Source organism: Lissotriton helveticus, chromosome 1_1 (assembly GCF_964261635.1).
Source record: "Lissotriton helveticus chromosome 1_1, aLisHel1.1, whole genome shotgun sequence".
Classification (NCBI taxonomy): domain Eukaryota; kingdom Metazoa; phylum Chordata; class Amphibia; order Caudata; family Salamandridae; genus Lissotriton; species Lissotriton helveticus.
The window spans coordinates 1,398,989,404-1,399,009,845 of record NC_136057.1 but is presented as its reverse complement, the minus strand read 5'-3'; the positions used below and the strand labels follow the sequence as shown (position 1 = coordinate 1,399,009,845).

The window sequence follows — 20,442 nt, the reverse complement described above, 5'->3', positions numbered from 1 at the left end:
GGGAAAGAATCACTATGGGGTTTAAAGCTTGGTACGTGAGCTCAGTGGCTTGAATATTTGATTCAGAAATCTCTCTAAGCTTTAGGCACAGGATTAAATCCTGGCAATATAGCACAATTTGTTAATGGTGCTCACTTAAATGATGACTCCATATTGTCAGCTAGCTTAAGGAGATCATCATCTCATTTACCGTTGGTCGACAACTAGGCACATGGAGAGGCCCCCACTAGAAGCACGGTGGGCTTTCTTCCAGTGCGGAAGACATCTCTCTTCATCCATTTGTCAATGATGGAACAAACCTACCTGGAGTACTGCCTAATGATTGTGCTCTCAGCAGGGAGCACCATGGCATTGCTATTTCCTTTGCATGAACCAGACAGATACAATGCAGGACACCACCCTTCTTACTTAGAACAGTACACGACACAGAACCTATCAAAGACTTGCATGTCAACGTGATACATACCAGACAAAGCAATCACAGAATACAACACACCCTGTTCCTTGCACAAGGTATGGCACATTTCACAAACCACAATAACCTCGCACCAGACAAAGAACTCTTGCACCACACAGCTCCCATCCTTTGAGGGCACATTACAAGTTCCATCTTACTTAGCACAGTACAAAACAGGACACCATACACTCCCCAGAAACCCTCTTCCTTCTAAAAGCACCTCATGCGTGCTTAGTAACATTCTAGTCAATTTAATAGACATGCCATTTGATGACAAGAAGATTGTTAATGAGAAGGCCAAGAGTTCTCTGGGGCGATTTATGCAAATTAAACCAGCCTCACTCGCTAGTGTTAACTTCTCCAGATTGCCAATTCCATCAGCAGTACGATAACTTTTGCAGTGTTGGACAAGAGCCTGGAATACGTACCATACGTAAAACTCAAATTTGCTTGATATTTCAAAAGTTCTCCATTCATTATAAGAACCCCATTTAGAGTAGCTCCTGTGAAGATAAAGCAAAAAGCAAAAGATATGCAGTACACAGACGTGACTTTGAGAATGATATGCCCACACTAAAGCACAAACTTATATACTATTTTTGTGTAAAAGTTTTTCTTATTACGGTTGGAGGGCTGTTTAAAATAACAAGCAGATTTGAATTTGACATGACACATATTCCAGGCTAGGTTTTTGGTGCAATTATAACCTATTCATGATAACTGCACCAAATAAGCCAGAAATGTAATCTGGGTCTATGGTCCAGGTGTACTAAAAATTGAATGGAAATTACACACTGACTTTTTGTGGCCGATCTTTAACTTTACAATGCATACTAAGTACTAATACATTGCATCCCAAAATCTCCAGTCACATGGGGTCGCAGAACGACCAGCCTAATGAATATTATTAGGAAGGTCGCTACTTATGACTCCAGTGATTGGCTATAAAAAAGGCATGGTGGTCTGCAAAGGAAAAAAGTCCCCCCTGTCAACGTGTTGTATTCTCAATTTAGAACTTTAATTTTTGTATGGTACTGGTGCTCTGGTCGAGGCTTCTGACACCATTCACAAGGGGCAGGGGTCCATAGAGAAGCATCCCAGTTCAGGTGTCAGTTACTCATAAGTGGTTTGCGACAGCAATTGCAGTGTCAAAACATTAATATATTTGTCTCCAATTTGGAAATAGTAGGGAGATGCCACTTTCGTGCCTCATTCTATTAATGATTCAGAAAGGATTGCAAAAGCCCCTCTTTGAATTGGAAAGAATTTTCCAACTCCTAAAAAGGCCTTTGTACATTAATAATATAGCCCTTTTGCAGTCGCAAAATCTTCGATTTTACAGATTGGAAGGTTTGTGACCGTAAAAGAGCGTTCTAAATTTGGCCCTCCTGCCTTCTGGCAATATAGGACTATATTGCATGATTACTCATATTTAGCGAAGAGTATACCTAATAATAAACATGTAAAGATATTTTAAAAAAACATACACCCCTCCTTGTGCCAGCCCCTTCCCTTGGTCTAGCCTGGAGTAAAGAAGGTCTATGGTTCAAGTCTTTTTATTGACAAGATTCCTTTTGCCTAACCAGGAACGCAAACCAACCAGGGAGGCGGCGCAGCGTCCCAAATATTATGTAACTGAAGTAACAGAAGAACCCTCTCCCACCCACGGGAGTACATGCAGCAATGGAGCTATATGATAAGGCACAGAGTAATAGCAAGGAGGGCCCCTTAGGGATCAATTGTTGGCAGTGGGGCGTCGTTTATATCTGTAAGTCGCAGGAGTGTCAAGTATTTGGGACATGTCAGCTCTTGGAACTCCTTATAAAGAAGGGCTAGGAATAGGCGCCAGAGCTCCACAGGAATCTCCAAGAGCAGTGAGGGTCAGGGTGAGCTTCTCCCTGCCTAGCACCTGCCAAAGACAATGAAGCCACCCATGGTGGGTTGGTAGTCTCCACACCCCAATAAGTGAGAATGTTTTGGAGGGCTGCCCCTAGTGCCACGCCGATCTGCCATCACCTACGGGATTTGAGCGAAAAGGTTAGGACACTACGGAGTCCCAGGATAACATATGCAGGGAATCGAGGGAGCTGTGTGTCCAGATGGGTGTCAATATCATTCAGAATTCTCTCCGACTATTGTGATAATTTAGGGCATTCCTAAAGCAAGTGTATTTGTGTCCATGGGGAACCACATTGCCTCCAACAGTCCACCCTATGGGTGGGGTTACCCCTGTGCAACCCCACTGGAGTAAGGTTTCAGTAGGTGCTGATTTTGCTAGCCGTCTAAATACTAGCTGTGGTGCGTGCTGTATTAATCATCTTGTAGTACATCTCTTTCCACTCCTTAGCCATGAGCATCCTCCCCAGTTCCATCTCCCAGTATTTCTGTCCTGGTGTCTTAGGCGCTGAGGGTGTGTGGTGCATGATGCCGTGGAGGTCGATGATTAGGTGCTTATCATTGGGATCCATTTTTCAAAGGTAGTGATGGGCTGTTGTGCTCACACGCGTACCACTGGGTGCATTACCCACATCCTCTCAATCTCCAGGAGGGCATAGTAATCCTGCAATTGCTCGAGAGAGAGAGAGTGGGCCCTCCTCACCAAAGAGGTGTCCGATAGAGCGACAGCTGGCCTCAAGCCAGTGGTGTAATGCAGCTGAATTTAGACCCGGTGTAAAAGCTGTGTTATTAACTATTGGGGTCAGCGGGGAGGGGAATGAGGAAAGCCCCTATTGGAGTGCCTCAGGGCCTCAGTTTACGCATCAGGAATGGAATCTTCTAAAGGGAGGTACCCACGATCGCTCGGTCCATAAACAGCTAACGCTTTTCTGATTCCTCCGTGGACCACTCCACCCTGTAGCAGAGTGGGGTAGTATGGTAATATTGTAGAAGATTTGGTATCCCCAACCCCCCTTTCAGTGGGGACTGATCACTCCATGTCCGGCTCATCTGGTCACGCTGGTTTGTCTACAAAGGCAGATGAAGCCTCTTGGGGATTATCCAGTGCTATTATAACAACATCTGCGTAGAGGGCAAGGGTATCTATCTCCCTGCCGAATGTGACCCCTGTTATGCGCGGCTTATCCCAAGCACTTGGGCAAAGGTCTCCATATATAGAGCGAATAACAGGGGTGAAAGTGGGCACCTCTATCTTGTCCCGCGGCGGATAGGAAATGGGGACGAAGTCTGGCTATTGGCCCAGACTTTTGCTGTGGGATGATATAGTTACTGAGTATCCAGGATCAGAAACAAGACCCAAAGCCAAAGTGAGCAAGTATTGCCTCTAGGTATGGCCAGTGTACCCAGTCAAACGCTTTATCTGTGTCTATGGCCAGGAGTATAGTCTGCCGTTAGGAGCGTTTGGTTTTATCGATCAAATGGAGGATTAGTTTGGTATTATCACCACAATGTCTGTGAGAACAAAGCCCTCTTGGTCCAGGTCAATCACCCCGGTATCAATGAGTTACTTCGGGATGCCCGAATGCCAGTAAAGAGCTTAATGTTGACGTTCGAAAGAGATATTAGTCTATAGGAACCACATTGCTGAGAGTCTTTCCCTGGTTTGGGCATGACAACGACGGATGCCTCCATCATGGAAGATGGGGCTGTTCCCGGATCAGGGATCGCATTGAACAGTGGAGTCAGGACGGACTCCAGGATTGAACAAAATGCTTTGTAGAACAGGGCAGGGAAGTCGTCCCGCCCTTGTGATATAAGGGATTCTTAGTAGTAGATAAGCTTTATTCGATAAGAAATTTATCATAAAAGCATAGCATAAAAAAATCCAATTTGTATTCATATAAACAATAATCCATTAAAAACCACCATAATATACATTGAATTCAGGACCATTAACCCCTTCCATGCTGATGACGGCCCCGGCCGTCATTCACCACGGTGGGCGTGTGCTGATGACGACTGGGGGCCGTCATGAACCCGCCCACTCAATAAGAGTGCCGCACAGGTGCAGAATTGCGGCCGCGCCCAAGGGGTTAAAAACTACAATATATACAAGTTAAAAGAATATACAATAGAAAAGTGGAAATCCATTCTCATAAGACTAAAAAGAATAGAATCGCAGCTTTTACATTGTAAATCTTTGGCGACATTCGTTTTGACAAATCTGTCACCCAAGAATCTGTCAGATGTTAGGACCTATTGCGTTCTTGCCTGAAGCTTTGTTCGTAACAACCAGTCGCATCCCAGATATTTAGCTACTCCACATATCAGTGTGAAAGAGGAAGTATCAGTTTTCAGGATGCGTAATGCAGCACAATAATCAGTAAGGCCCAATGTTTTACAGACTGGTTTAAGCCACTTAGCTTTAGCCTTTCCGTAAGCCGGGCATGCTAGAAAAAAGTGGGCAATGGACTCACTGGGATAAGCACAACATGGACAAGGGACTGGCACTGAATTAGGCCCCTTCCATGATGCTATCACATTATTAAGTGGCAGGGTCCCTAATCTCATCTTCATATATAGGGCCCTGTCCCTGGGAACCTGTATGAAGTCGAGATAGGGTTCTAATCTACAGATGTTTTTATGTTCAAAGAACCCTTCAGTAAGTTTCCCAGATTTTAGATTGGATAGATCACGCATCTTCACCCAATCCCAATAAACACGCTTTAAATCCTGCTTGGGTGGTGGGATCTGACAAACCCATGCCTCACCAAAGCCAATATCAGCCAGGAGCTGCCTAAAGTCCACTATCCATTTTACTCTGCTCTCTGTATCAACGGACATCAACTCATCAAGGGCAGCAGCAAAGTTGGACAACTCAGTGGTCCTTCTTAAGCGCGCCCAAAAGAGCAGAGGGCGTAAACATGCGATATCTTGGATTAAACGCCTTCCCATATCATAAAATAAGGGCTTCAGGGGAGTAGAGGTGGGATGTGAAGTGAGATCTCTTAAAAACTGGTTTTCAGACTTAGCCAACTCACTAGTGTTCTCCATACCCCAGAGTTCTTCCCCGTAAAGGGCCGAAGATAATGCTTTACCATCATAAATAGCGAGCACCGGGGCGATTGGCCTGCTCACAGACAGATGTTGTTCTCTAACAATCGCCCCAGACACCCGCTTATGATTTAAAAGCATCTTGTCCAAATGGGAAGCGTCTGTTGGCTCCCCATTGAGGTGATCCACCACCCCATTAATGAATAGTGAAAACAGGGTGGGGGCCAACACGCATCCCTGGCGTACCCCCTTGCTTACCACGATATAAGGGATTCCAATCTTGCTATGGCTGGTATGATCTCTTCTATACTAATCAGACGATCATGCGACTCGCCTGTTCTGCCGCCAGGCTAGTGATGCAAATGTCTCTCAGGTAAGAAGCGGGGCTTGTTTCATAAAGGGGTTTGTCGTGAGTAGAAGTTCTCATAAAACCAGCGTAAGGGAGATGCGATGGGGGAATCCCCTAAGATTTCAGTGCCTTTGTGCGTCCGAAGGGACGCCACCAGTTGGTTGGCACGAAGCCGGTTAGCCACAGACAGCCACAATTGTTCCTCTCCACATGAATGGAATGGCTTATCCTAAGCAAGGCATACTCTGCCCTGTCCATATCCAATCCTGGTAGCTATGTTCGGGCTGCCTCTAGCTGCCCCCTGACACAAGGTGTGCCCATATGTTTGTGTATCCTTTCCAACTCCAGCACCCGATGAGGCAACTGTTTCTGCTCATCCCATCGAAGTTCATCAGCCACAGAGTTCGCTATCAGTTCTCCTCGAATCACAGCTTTTAGGGTCTCCCATTAGAGGGAGACTGAGGTATCAGCGGTGTCATTAAGGTCGAGGTAGTTTGAGATCGCTTGGGTGATCTGTTCTACCACCTTAGGCATCTGAAGGAGAGTTTCTCTCACTTCTCCACAGCCGGAATGCTTGTTGCAGGAGTGGAAGGCTCAAGACAAGAGAGACCGCAGCATGGTCGGTAGGGAACGAGGTTCTGTTTCAGTACCTGTGGGTACATTCTGGATTCATGTAGTCTCCAAGAAGTAATCGAGCTGAGCGTAAGTCTTGTGAGCATGTGAATAAAAGGTGTAATCTCTGGACTGGGGTTTCATGCCAGAGGTCTTTAAGTACCAGTTCCCACATCTATCAGGCCCCTCGAGGATATAGCTGGCTCCTCCTTATCTATGTGCGGACCTGTCCAGCATATTATGGAACACTAGGTTCAGATCCCCACCCAAGAGCACTTTCTTATCTAGGTTGGACATGAGCTCCGCCAGCTCCTGTCGAAGGAACGTTTCCTGACCTTCATTGGGTGCATAAAGGGAGCCCACAATAAAAGAGTGGTCCCCTATGTGCATCCTTTGTGCTAATTTTCGTCCCTTGATCTTGGCCAGTTTGTCCCCCACCTCCCCCCGGAAAAAGCGAGAGACTAGGTGGGTACCCCTGCTTTTTAGCATCCGCAGAGGAGACGTATTAATGGGGGAAGGCCCGAGATCTAAATCCGCAGCAATCCTTGGGAAGTAAATGTGTCTCCTGTAAGAGGCACAGATCTGCACCAGTGTGTTCTAAATAGGAGAAAATCGCATAGCGTTTGGTCTGGTTGTTAAGCCCCTTTACATTAAGGGTGGGAACTTTTACTTGATCGTGTGTAAGGGGGGGTCAAGGTCTGATCATCGCTGGTGCAGCACCATGTACAAAGAGATGTGTCATGAAATCAGGGAAAATGCGCAGCAATACCCTCCTGATATGTAGTATGTCTTACGAGGATGAATGTACTCCTTTTCCAGCGACCAAGGAACCCAACAAAAACATAAAAATAACAATTGTAGGAAGTCTGGAATATTCGCCATAGTCCTATGAGTTATATGACTAGAGGGGTCCATCATGCCACATAGTCTCTCACCTCACTAATCCTATCCCTCTACCCCACCAAACCTGACCACCCAAGCTGCAAATACCACCCAGGGGGACTCCATCGTATTCTTTCAGGATTTTGCCTATCGGTTTCTTCAGACAGCGGCTCCAGCACTGCTCAGCGTTCACTTGCTATAGTCCGGTTGGTGGTCACTCGGGGAGACCGCACCCCAGCTATTGAGAGCGTTTTCCTTGCCTTGTGCTCTCCGGGATGGCCTGCCGAGCACACTCTGATGGTTCCTCGAGTTGCAGCACCCTGCAGGCCTCCACCAGGGACAGTATCAGATGAAGCTTTCCCTCATAACGAAAGACAATGTGGAAGTGGTGACCCCAGGAGGAAAGTATTCCTTTATCACGCAGATTGGTCGTAATTGGGTAGAATTCCCTCAGCTTCTGAAAAGTGATGGTCGACATGCCTGGTATAGAACCAATGTGTGGCCTCTGATCTTCAAGGGGTGCAGGCCTCTGGCTTGCGAAGAATCTGTTCCTTAAGCTGGAAATCATGTACGCAGACCAGGATATTAACTGGGTGGCCATTCTCGGGATGTGTCGGGCCCACTCTATGGACCCTTTCCAGCTGGATGTCCCTCTTCGGTGCTGCTTCTAGGATCTGAAGAACAGGGCCCTGTAGGTCACAACGTCCTCCTACTTACCCCAGTATTGGAACTTTCATAGATTTCCCATGCTTTGTATCATTCCCCGTCGTCGGAATGGGAGTCTCGGTAAATAAAAACATATCATAACCATAGGTACAAAAGAGAAAATCAGGCCTAGGCCTCATCTCATTTTGTAGCATATCACCCTCTTTGTGTAAAAGTGCCCAAACTTTCTTCAGCAACCAATCAGGATAGCCTCACCGCATAGAACCTTCCTGAGAGAGCCTCAGATTTGTCTACCGCACGTTGTGCTAGGGAGTCTCTACTGAACTCTGCTCAGTTTCTTTCTATTCAACTTGATTCTTCTACAATTTTACTTCAAACTACAATATCTGATAAGGAGAAGAAGGCTTTGTTCAGGGCCTGTGCTACCTGTGCCAAAAAGAGACTTTTTGTGGAGGACAAGCATGATGACTGCATCTATTGCCTGTATCCAGACCACAAGGCCACTGATTGCAAGTTTTGTAGAACTTTTTCTACAAAAACATTAAGAGACAGGGAGGGCCGGTTATTGACTTAGCTACAGAAAATGAAGGCACGAAAGGAGGTGCTGTCTTCGGATGAGGAGACTTCATCGGCTACATCCTCCAGAAAATCCAGAAAGAGGGGAGGTCCCCACCCTCTACTTCTTCTGGGGCCTCTGTCCAAGCCCATCATAAGATCTCTGATAGGTCTGAGAGGGCTTGTCCCATTAAATCTCCTCACCGAGGTGAAAAGGAGAGGCTGGGACAGAATGCTGAGGTGGACACAGCCAAGAAAGTGAAAAAGGATGCTTCTGTCCCTTCTCAACCGTCCCAAAAAGCAAAGGAGAGCAAGACACTGGCTGTTGTCTCTCAGGATGGAAAGCCTGACAAAAAGCAGAGTCCGTCGACGACGAAATCTGCAGGTACGTTGACGACTTCTTCTCAGAAAAGCCTGTCTTCTCATGGGGCTCCGTCGACTGGACCGTCGACGGTGGCGGCATCGACGATGATGGCTTCGCCGACCTTTAAGGTGCCTTCCTGCTCGGCGGCGATGGCTGTGTTCTCGACGTCGACTATGATGACGACGAGAGTAGTGTCTACGGCTGCATAATGTTGATGACGACGAGTTCGTCGACGGTGCAGTCGACGATCATTCCGCCGTAGACGATGAAGGCTCCGTCGACGCGATCCATCAACCGTCGACGACGATTAAGCCGACTAATCCGTCGACGACGACTCCGTCGACCAGGTCGTCGACGATTCAGAAAATCCACATTTCTATGCGAAAGCAGCAAATAGCGCCGGAGATGACTTCTCCTAGGCGAGTGCCACCTGTGCCTCCTACTATGCTGTTGGATGAGGAGTCTGATGACCAGGAGGACAATAATCCTTATGGGGATGCCTACAGTCCCTCGGACTTAAATGTGAAGTGTCAGGATACAGACAATGAAGAATACTATGAACATCAATATGTCCAGCAAAGCAGACCTCCTCAAACCTTCGGACAGGACATGGTGGCCATGCCATCCTCTCTAGTATCGGATTTGCAATTGATGTTGCAAGATTATAGAAATAGGTTTCCAACTCAACCTATAATACAACAGGACCGCCCTCCTTCTCCTGTTAGACCTCTAGCTCCTGCAATCATTGTGACAACGGTGACCCCACAGATGGTGGAACCTGAAACCAGACAGGAGACCCAAGAGGTTGTGGATGATGTTTCTTCTGATGAAAATGTTCAGGAAGATCCTACGCATGATCCTGATCTGGATTATGATGATAATGGGCCTCAAGATCCGGATGTGGCAGGGCAGGATTCGGCTACCTCTCCACCAGCTGACATTGGGGGTTTCCATAACCTCATGGAGAGGGCATCTAAAAGATTTGGTCTGCCGATCACAGCTGTGCAGACAGACTGCTTCCTCTATGACTTTAAAGAACCATACAAGAGGTCAGTCCGATCTATACCTATCATTGAACATGTGTGGTCCGAAGGGGTTAAAGTTATGCAAAATCCGGCGACAGTCATTCCTGTTCTTCCCCGGCTGGAGAAGAAATATAAAGCGCCGGAAGGCAGTCCAGCATGTCTACTGGGACAACCTAAACCGGATTCTGTCATATCTCAAGCGGCACAAAGCAAATAGAAGAATCCTTCAACGCCTCTTACTACGCCTCCGGACAAGCAAGGGAGGCGCTTGGACAATGTAGGAAAGAGATTCTCCTCTATGGCCAGCCTCTTAGTTCGTGCTGCCAATGCCCTTGCCATCCTGGGCAGGTATGATCGTCAGATGTGGTGCGATCTATCCCCGTTTGTGGAACAGCTTCCAGAGGCAACAAGGGATGAAGCCAGAAAAAGGTGTTGAAGGAAGGAGAAAGATCCTCGTCAGAGGTTATAGATTGTGCTATGAACATAGCGTCTACTGCTTTTCGTGCTCTAGCTGGATCAGCTGTGCTACGGCGTCAGGGCTGGTTGAGGGCGACCTGGTTTCGCCAGTAGGTCCAGAACAAGATCTTGGACTTGCCATTCGATGGGGAAATGCTTTTCGGAAAGCATGTGGATGATGCCCTTCAAAGAGGCAGCGAAGTCCTTGGGATCTTTGAATTATCGTAAGGTTCCATTTAGAGGTGCGAGAGGAAGAGGTTTCTCCTCTTACAGGGGTGGCAACCAACAAAGATATTCATCCCAATCTTCTCAATCGTACAAACCTCAGTATTCCAACCAACACTAGGGCAGTCGGCGTCTTTCTCTCGTCAACCGCAGAGAGGACGTCAAACTCGTCAGGGGAGAGACAATTCCAAGAGGCAATAGCGGCCTCGCGGCTCTTTCCACTGTTCCTGCCCCACCGACAACAACAGTGGGGGGGCAGGATTTCTCATTGTCTAGACAGCTGGAGAATTATAACATCGGACCAGTGGGTTTTGAATATCGTTCAGTGTGGCCATACGTTGGAGTTTCAAGATCTACCTCCAACCAGAGCTCCAGGCGCCAGTCAAACGAAACGATTGCTACGTCTCGAAGCCCACCTACTTTTTATCAAGGGGGCGATAGAGCCTGTACCTCTCTCGCAGAGAGGGAGAGGGTTTTATTCCAGGTTCTTCCTGGTTCGCAAGACGACGGAAACATGGGGCCCCATATTAGATCTACGAGAGCTCAACACTTATCTCATCAAACTGTCCTTCAGGATGGTCACTCTCCAGGATATTCTTTGTCCGCTAGATCCAGGGGACCATATGGCGACTCTGGATTTAGAGGATGCTTATTTCAATGTGCCGATCCACCCAGCTCACAGGCAATACTTGCGGTTCACAGTAGGCAAGAGCCATTTCTAATTCAAAGTACTTCCTTTTGGTCTCCGGTCTGCTCCGAGGATTTTCACCAAGATATTAGCTCAAGTAGCAGCTTTCCTCAGGAAGCAATCTCAGGAAGTTTTTCCCTACCTGGATGACTGGCTAGTCAAAACTCCATCTTTCCAGGAAACTTCCAAGGCCATTGCAACATGCCTTCAATTGTTCAATCACCTGGGCCTTCAGCTCAACAAGAACAAGTCAGTTCTTCAACCGTCCAGGTCCGCAAGGTTTCTAGGGGCAATTTTGGACACGACACTCTGCAAAGCTTCTCCAACAGACGAACGTCAAAACAAATTGATGCGTTCGGCTCGCCAATTGCTAAAAAATAAATCCATAACAGTACGGCTCTACAAGTCCCTGCTCGCATCGATTTCATCCTGCATACCATTGATTCCGCATTGCAGGCTGCGGAAGTGGCCTCTGCAAGAACAACTCAACAAACAATGGTATCAAGCAGAGGGCTCTTTCGACGACAGGATCACTGTCACATCAGAGACGAAAGAGGCATGCAGATGGTGGTTAGTGAGAAGCGACATCGCGGAGGGTTTGACTTTCATGCTTCCTCCGACTCCCATGGTTCTCACCACGGACGCCTCATTAGAAGGCTGGGGAGCAGTGCTCCAGGATCTCCAAGTCAGTGGACATTTGGATCCAGGTCAGCGCCAGTGCCACATCAACCTGTTGGAGCTCAAAGCCATTCGATTAGCCTTGCAGGCTTTTCTGCCACGGATTCGGAATCATTCAGTGCTGGTCCGGACGGACAACACGACGGCCATGCACTATATCAACAAGCAGAGAGGAACAAGATCTCAAACTCTCTCCAAGGAAGCTCAACTAATTTGGGATTGGGCGATTCTTCACAAGATTGCTCTGACTGCAGAACACCTGGCAGGTTCGCTCAATGTCACAGCGGATGCGTTAAGTCGCCAGAAAACGATCAACCACGAATGGGAGTTAGACCAAACCATTCTAGAGGAGGTGTTTTCACTCTGGGGGACCCTGAGCATAGACCTGTTTGCGACTCCGGAGAACACCAAATGCCGGTTCTATGCAAGCAGGGATCACGATCCGGGGTCCTTGGGGAATGCGCTTTCGATTGCCTGGTACGGCGCATTCTTTTACGCTTTTCCTCCGATACCCTTAATCCCGAGGATAATCAGGAAGATCAAGGCAGAACCTTGCAAAATGATCTTGATTGCACCAGCGTGGCCCCGGCAATTTTGGTACACAGCGCTCCTCTTGCTCTCTCAGGATCATCCCATTCGCCTGCGACTGGTTCCTTCCCTGTTGTCGAGGTCTCAGGGTCAAGTGCTCCATCCGGACCCGAGCTCGCTTCACTTGGCAGCGTGACTCCTGAATTCAGGGAGTTCCGAGATTTGAACCTTCCCAAGGAGTGTATGGGCGTCTTGTCTCAGACTCGAGCTCCAAGTACGAACAAGACGTATAAAGCAAAATGGAAAAGATTCTGCCTATGGTGTCAGACACAACATCTTCATCCTTACACTTCAGCTCCGCATCAGGTGTTACCATACTTCCTGTTGCTGGCTAAATCTGGATTGGCTCATTTGTCTGTAAAAGTTCATCTGGCGGCCATCTCAAGGTTCAGGCGAACATCTTCAGGTCCTTCTCTTTGGTCCGATAGGATTGTCAAGCAGTTCTTAAAAGGCCTGTTTCGGATAAATCCTCCAGTCCGTCCTCCGCCTCCCATTTGGCAGCTTAATTTGGTGTTAGCTCAGCTAATGTAAACTCCGTTTGAACCCATCCACAAGACGGACCTTAAATTCCTATTTTGGAAACTAGCTCTTCTGTTGGCATTGACATCGGCGAGGAGAGTTAGTGAGTTGCAGGCTCTGTCTATAGTGAAACCTTTCCTTCAGCTCAAGCGGGATGTCATGATCCTTCGAACAAATCCAAGGTTATCCCAGAGGTGCCGTCTGAATTCCATCTGAATGAACCATTAATTTTAAAGTCATTCTTTCCGCGACCTACTTCTCCAGCAGAAAGATCCTTGCATTCTTTGGACGTTCAAAGGTGTTTGAAGTTCTATTTAGAGCGCACAAAGTCCTTTAGGAAATCCTCACAACTCTTCGTGTCTTACAGCGTTCCGCGGAAAGGATTTCCGCTAACTAAGGCCAGCATTTCCCGCTGGATCTCCAGTGCTATTCAGTTCTGCCATCAAGGAGCGGGCAAACCACTTGAAAGGAAAGTCCGTGCACATTCTATGAGATCAGTGGCATCTTCGGTGGCTCTGTTTTCTGGAGTCCCTATAAAGGACATCTGCAGGGCAGCAACGTGGAGCAGTACACATACCTTCACAAGACACTACTGCCTAGAGTCTACAGTGAAGGATGACGCTGCTGTTGGACAAGCAGTCCTCAGGAATCTTTTTCAATAAGAGGTGAGCTTTCCTTACAATCCCTCCTTCCTGTATATCACATTTTGTTCCAGCTATTGTGTTCTTTTTATGGTAACATTTTATGAGTTGTTTCCTAGGAAAATAGCTCTGTTGTCATGTCATGAGATTCATGTAACAAAATGTGCTTTTATGGCTTACTGCTAGCTACTCTGATACAAAGCATGGGAATCTATAAAAGTTCTAATACTGGGGTAAGAAAACAAGTTACTTACCTGTAACTTTGGTTCCCCAGTATTGGTAACTTTCATAGATTCCCATGCGCCCACCCTCCTCCCCTGGGAAAGCTCGGCCTTTTTACGGAGATAGTGGTTGTTTGCACAACGGCTACGAAAATCTGAGGCTTTGAGGCTCTCTCAGGAAGGTTCTATGGGGTGAGGCTATTCTGATTGGTTGTTGCAGAACGTTTGGGCTCTTTTACACAAAGAGGGTGATATGCTACAAAATGAGATGAGGCCTAGGCCTGATTTTCTCTCTGTACCTATGGTTATGATATGTTTTTATTTACCGAGGCTCCCATTCCGACGACGGGGAATGATAAAAAGCATGGGAATCTATGAAAGTTACCAATACTGGGGAACCAAAGTTACAGGTAAGTAACGTGTTTTCTTGGCATTGGTAGGGGGCCCAGGTATGCGTATGTTATTCCGATTACACCAATTTACAAGGTTTCAGACGTGGGCTTGAAAGTCAATCTTCTGTTCGTGGAATCGTATCAGTTCTTCCTGCAGTTGTCTCTGCCCATCTCGTGGTCCTGTAGATGGGAGACCCTCTCCCCTCTCTCCACCAGCTCATGGCGGACTTCCTTCAAGTCCTTATAGCAGTCTTTCTTCACAATTTGCAAGTCCTCCCTGAGGGAGGCAAAGAGGGCTTCCAGAAATATGCGTGTCACCGGTCTGTCACCATCCTCCACATCAGGTGGGTGCTCGAGAAGAGACGGGGGCCATCCTTCTACCTACTTCCCTTCTGTTTAGCCAGCATTTCCCTCAAGTTGCAGTCCTTTTTAGGGCAGGCTGCAGCCATGGCGCACGACAGCAAGGTCCAGCGATCACTGCGGGTATAGATGCCACTTTCCTTGTCGGACCCTGACGTGGGGAATGTCAGCACTTAGAGGGTGAACTGCTTCGGGTGCGTCCCTGCAGAGGTCTCACCGGTGGCCCTACAGCCTGAAGAGAGGAGACGCAGGTAGAAGCAGTGGGTCCTTGTAGAAGAAGACAAAGCCCTGTGGAGGGCAAGCTTTTGTCAGAGGAGATGAAAACTGCAAATAACAAGTGGGGGGGCCGAACAAGGCCTAGCGTTCACCCAGCACACCCTTCACTGAGTCGGGGTGCCTCAGCCATGAAAGCGAGTGCTGAGACGCCGGGTGCAGTACCGACCCCCTCCTCTACGACAGCTCGGGGCAACTACTTTGCAGCAGAAGAGCCTTTTGGTGTGTAGCTATTCTCCAGCTGTATCGCCTCGGGATTGAGGCCTCCGGACCATGAAACTGTAACGTGTTTGATGGTCTCCCCACTGCGCCCAGGGCAGACATGCCAACCCTCCCGATTCAGGCGTGAGACTACCGATTTGAAGGCTAGTCTCCCGCCTCCCGATTCCTACAAGCAAAAACCCGATTCCTTGGGGGTTTCAGCTGACCGGGCCTGGTATGTGTAAAGTGCTAATTCTTCCAGCAAAGAGTGGCAATGAAGGGGCACTCGAAGAGCATACACTTCCATCAACCTGCCAGGCCAGTGTACAACACTTGCATCACCCTCTCTCTGCCTGCCATTATGATCCATGCTTCTGAAAGGTAAGAAAAAAAATTGCATTTGCGTTTCAAATGTCCGATCCTGCAGCAGCACACTTCCAAAGCCTATACATGCCAGTAACCCGATTCAAGGCCCCATTCTCCCGATTTTTTTTTTTTATTTCCCACTTTGCTCTTCTGAAATGTTGGCATGTATGCCAGGGACCGCCACTGTACTGTGCTTGATGTCTTTTACATGGGCTGATTCGTGGGTCTGCGGTGATAGATATGGCCTCCCCCAGGCAGAAGTGAGGCACAGCGCTCCCCGGTGCCCATCCTGGAAATGTAGGGCTAAAACAGAATGTAAGCCTCAGTCGATGTCAGGTATCCGTTACAGGTCCTGACGAGCTGCCGCTGTTGGCCCGGAAAGTCCATTATTAAGTCCAAATTAAGTAGCATAAGCCCTGGCTGGCAGAGGGGGGCACATTGTCCGCTGTGAGGGCGGCCGCTGGGATTGAGGGTTCCACTGGCAAGCTGTTCGTCGGCTCTAGGCCCGCCGTCTAGAAGCTGGACTTGCGGGGCTCTGTGCGGCAGAGGTGCTCACTTAAGTGCAGCCGCCGGCAGGAGAAGGCCGCATAGCCACCGCGTTCCCAATGAGATAGCGGGTGCAAAAGGCTTGGGGGCTGGCCGACATGGGCGTAGGAACTGTGGGGGACGCGGGGGACATATCCCCCCCAGATTTTGGAGTGGGGGGGACGCAGGGGACGAGGGGACAAACACATTTCCCTTCTCCCTCCTGAAAGGTAGATTAGCAGGCCTTTAGCGCGCGAAAGAAAAGTGCGAGCGGAGCTGCGTGACCTAATGGCCCTGCACTTGACCTGGCGCCTCTCCAGTTACCTGTCTGTGAGCCGCTAATGACCCGATAGTCACAGCATAAGGTGACGTCAGAGGCCACTCGCCCCCCTGCCTCTGCCCTTTTCAACTCTTTGTGTGGCGCAGCACCCTGAGGCTCCGGGAACTATTTATTTGGGGGGCGTCGTCCCGCCCCCCCCCCCCCCTCCCCCCCCACTCTCCCCCTAGTGCGTGTCAGCCCGGGCTGGTCGGGTGAGTCTGCGTCTGGGCCTAGTAGGCAGGAGTGGTCCGTGGGTGGCATTAACCCCTCTTGACTTCCCCAAGCAATAAGCATTTCTCGCCCTCTCTATCTTGTGGGTGGGTGTTTTCAGAAATGGTGCATTCTCAGATTGTGTTTGCTAGAACGGAGATCAGCATATTAAGAGAAGTTAGTGATTTTTTTTCGGTACTAAAGGAGATTTGATACTCTCAGCGCAGAAGCCAGATGTGATGGTTACATTGCACTTTCCCTAAAACGCTGTATTTTGCAAGAACCGAACAAAGTTCATGACCCATTTTAGGCTCTATTTTCGTTTTTCTTTCCTATTCACATTGACAATGCCAATTCCTTGCTAGACGCTATGTTCCAGGTGGACGGTGTGGTGTACGGTTTCTATGCACACTTATTACTGCCTAACCGAAATCGATATTCATTTCATCGATCTTGGAAGAATCAAAGGCTGAGTGTATCTTGCTGAGATTCGAACGGGCTACCTGCAGATTAAACTCCAGAGCTCAGGAGCTGGTTGCATTTCATTGCTGGAGGCACCGACAATGCACTGTAAGTACAAAATGGAGCTCTGGGAAGCTCCATTCTGGCAGTGTGAGAGAGGGACCGCATTGACAGCAAACACAGACTTGCTTTTTTCACTGAGATACACCACTTGGTCCCCACTCTTCTACCTCCCTTAGTAAAAATAAACAACTTCCTGAACGCTGTTCTTAGCTTTTGGAATCCTCGTATTCTGTGTATGTGTGCGTTAGTCCAATGAAAAACTCTGATATGGCCACTGGATTTATTTTGGGGGGGGGGGAGGGGGTGTAATCTAGCAGTAATCTCTTGGCATGTGCAACCACTAATGCTGGAGCGGATTATGGGGACACCACTATGTTTTGGCAGTGATACCATGGCTGTTGCAAGTACTAAGCATTGCCTCTAGATGATGCAGGAGCTGACCCATGGGACTGTGATAATACTGACACATAAACTGGAGCTGCTGACAAGAATACCAATGAATGACGGAAGACATGGTGACTTTGTTGCTGGAATCTAAATGATGCTGCCATGGATCATGGGGGAGTCCAGGGATACTAATAAGGATTTTGAAGAGATGCTAGCGGGCATATGGAGGCTCTGACACTAGTTGGGGGTAATTTGGGACGCTGGTAAATATACAGAAAGCAGGTAGTTTTAACTTTGATTTTGGGCTCACTAGCCATGCTCACACTGATAGATAGCAATGTAGAGCCATTGGAAATGATAGGTGGAAGTTAAGTGTTTAAGATGGAGAACCCATAAATGCTGTGGGGTTGGTCATTTCGCTCAAAGCCCATTGTGGGTCTTAGCCACATTCTAATAATGCGCTGTGGAGTAATGTGTGCCTTCAGTGAATTCTCTGTAGGTATTGTACACATACAAGCACCGAGAGGGTGAGGATTTGTGACAACATTTTGGTCATTTTTGGAGTATTGTGTGCGGGGCCAAGTAAAACAGAAAAATAAAGAAGATGGGGCCTTACTCCATAAAACAAATGATAAGAACGTTCAACATTATTTTGGTACAATCAGTAGCTGGAGAAAGGAAATGCAAGAGTATCTACGAAAAAAAGAATAGCATGATGAGTTCCAGAAAATAAAGGTTATAACAGTTAAACCTTCTTCAACTAAGATGTTGGGGCCGACACAGGGCCAGACTGATTTGCATATAGCCATGTCTGAACTGGGGTGGCAGAGTGGGCTAAAGAACGGTGATGGATCAAACCCAGATCTTTTGACTGGGTGTGAGTGTTTGATTGGCTCAGATGCTCCGTCCATCACCACCCCCTTTTGTACCGTTTTTGGCCGCCATAAGTGTGGCAGGGTATGCTCAGATGTGAGTCCCTTGCTCACTTTGCCACTGGATTCAAGCAAGCCGGGCTGAAGACGGCTGGAATGCTAGAAACCAGTCCTCGGAAGCTTGTTTCCGGTCCAGGGAAGGCATGGCTTGGCAGTTCGGGCTGGACTGTTCCCATGAGGCACAGGGCCAGACTGATTTGCATATAGCCATGTCTGAACTGGGGTGGCAGAGTGGGCTAAAGAACGGTGATGGATCAAACCCAGATCTTTTGACTGGGTGTGAGTGTTTGATTGGTTCAGATGCTCCATCCATCACCAGCCCCTTTTGTACCTTCATCTTACAGCATGGAAAGTGGACACCATTGGTCACACACTCAGGGATAATGGAGCAAGTGAAGGTGGCAATGCTATTAGAGGATAAATAAGCAAGATTGATAGAGAAATTGTCTAGAGGCGTTTGATTAGAAGAAGACCTACAAGTATGCAAAAACGATTAATGGTTCATTCGGATAAAAGAAAAAGGATCCTAGGCTGGAGGATAATAGATAATATAATTGCCCTCTCCGCAAATAAATAAACATGATATTTTGCTCTCTAACCCCTGAAACCAGGACTCAATCAATACAGTTGTGTTTCATGTCCAGAGGGCGAAACATACGCCCCTGAAGCCCCCACGGTGCATGGGTGGGGGGCAAGCTCCAGGTGGGGCCCTCAGCACAGTACCCTGGCAGGAGAGCTCCTGACTGAGTCCGAAGGGGGCCGCTCCATGTACTTTGCAGGGAGGCCCCCTCAAGTTTCGTTAGGCCACTGCCTTCTAGAGCCCCTGCATCTCCACTAACTATTGCTGGAAGAGTCAGCCCCCCCCCTATATCTTTTCTTAGCCCCCCCCCGAAATTTGCCTCTAGTTGCGCCCCTGCTCAATTCTGACTGCGAGAGCCATGAAGGACAGCTCAGAAGGCTCATTATGTGATCCGGGCCACGTGTATCTTGTAGACCACAGATTTTATAAATGCCAGCAGCCCTTTGCATTCTGGTATTTGTAGTTTTATGTTTTCTACTATAGGCATGGACTTTGAAACCTAGCATTACATAGTGCAGGTGAAAGTCAACCAGTGGTGTTAGAGTTAGCTGGTTTCTTGGCTATTAATGCTTTGTGAAGTAGTATTCTTTAAAGCGGTGTTTCTTCAATGTGTAAAATGTCCACCTGCAGGTGTCACACCTATCATACAAACAATGAGCATAGTATTTGCACTATTTTTTATTTGATTTTTAAGTCTGGGAATTGGCAAATTGGTACTCACTCCCTTACATATTTTGGGTGCAAGGGCAGGCTATGGCAGAGTACCGGTGGACTGTAGGCTAGAGGTTACCTGCACCATGTTTGAGCCTTCGTGCATCTCACACACACTCTCTCCTAGTTCTGTGTTTTACAATTCTCTATTGCTCTTAAAACTATGTGGAGTTTTACACCTGATGGTTTCTGGGCTCAGGATACTGCTAGTGAAGATTTTGTCTCAAGTCCCTCAGTTTCATTTCTTTGTACTTGTCACCATTTAACAACTGAGCAAGAATCATCTTAGTACCGCATTTGAGTAGCCAGTACATCTTCCAAGTCCACTACTTGCCTGCCTTTCTTAATATTTCTCTTCATAACTATGCGATTGTATACATTTAACACGCGTACGGTCTCACACAATGGGCGATTTGTATAGGGTCACTGGAAAGTCCACAAGGTTGTCCCTGTCCCCCCCAGAAATGTAGTCTTTCCTACGCCCATGCTGGCCGATATAGTTACAGCTTTTTAGGGGGCTCGCAGGTTCTCGGAGTAAGGAGGGCACGCTGCAATATGTCTGTTTCTGGCCGAAAGCGGCAGGCGGCGTCCTCTGCACCAGGGCGCCACCATCTTAGTCAATTCAATTCAATATTTTATTAAAGATTTGGAACTCCTAGGAGGTCCACATAAGAGTATGTGCAAAATATATCAAATACTAAACATAAGAGCTCATTCCACGAACCATCATAAAATAATCAGCAGCAACGCATAGCCAGTTCAACGAAAATAGCATTTAAAATCAG

The 20,442-nt window shown here is 47.8% G+C and overlaps 1 protein-coding gene across 2 annotated transcripts in view; it reads left to right on the top strand.

Moving 5' to 3' along the window:
* ECSIT (ECSIT signaling integrator) overlaps positions 1-20,442 on the top strand; it is a 113,699-nt gene that overhangs the window by 55,403 nt on the left and 37,854 nt on the right. The window lies entirely within an intron of this gene.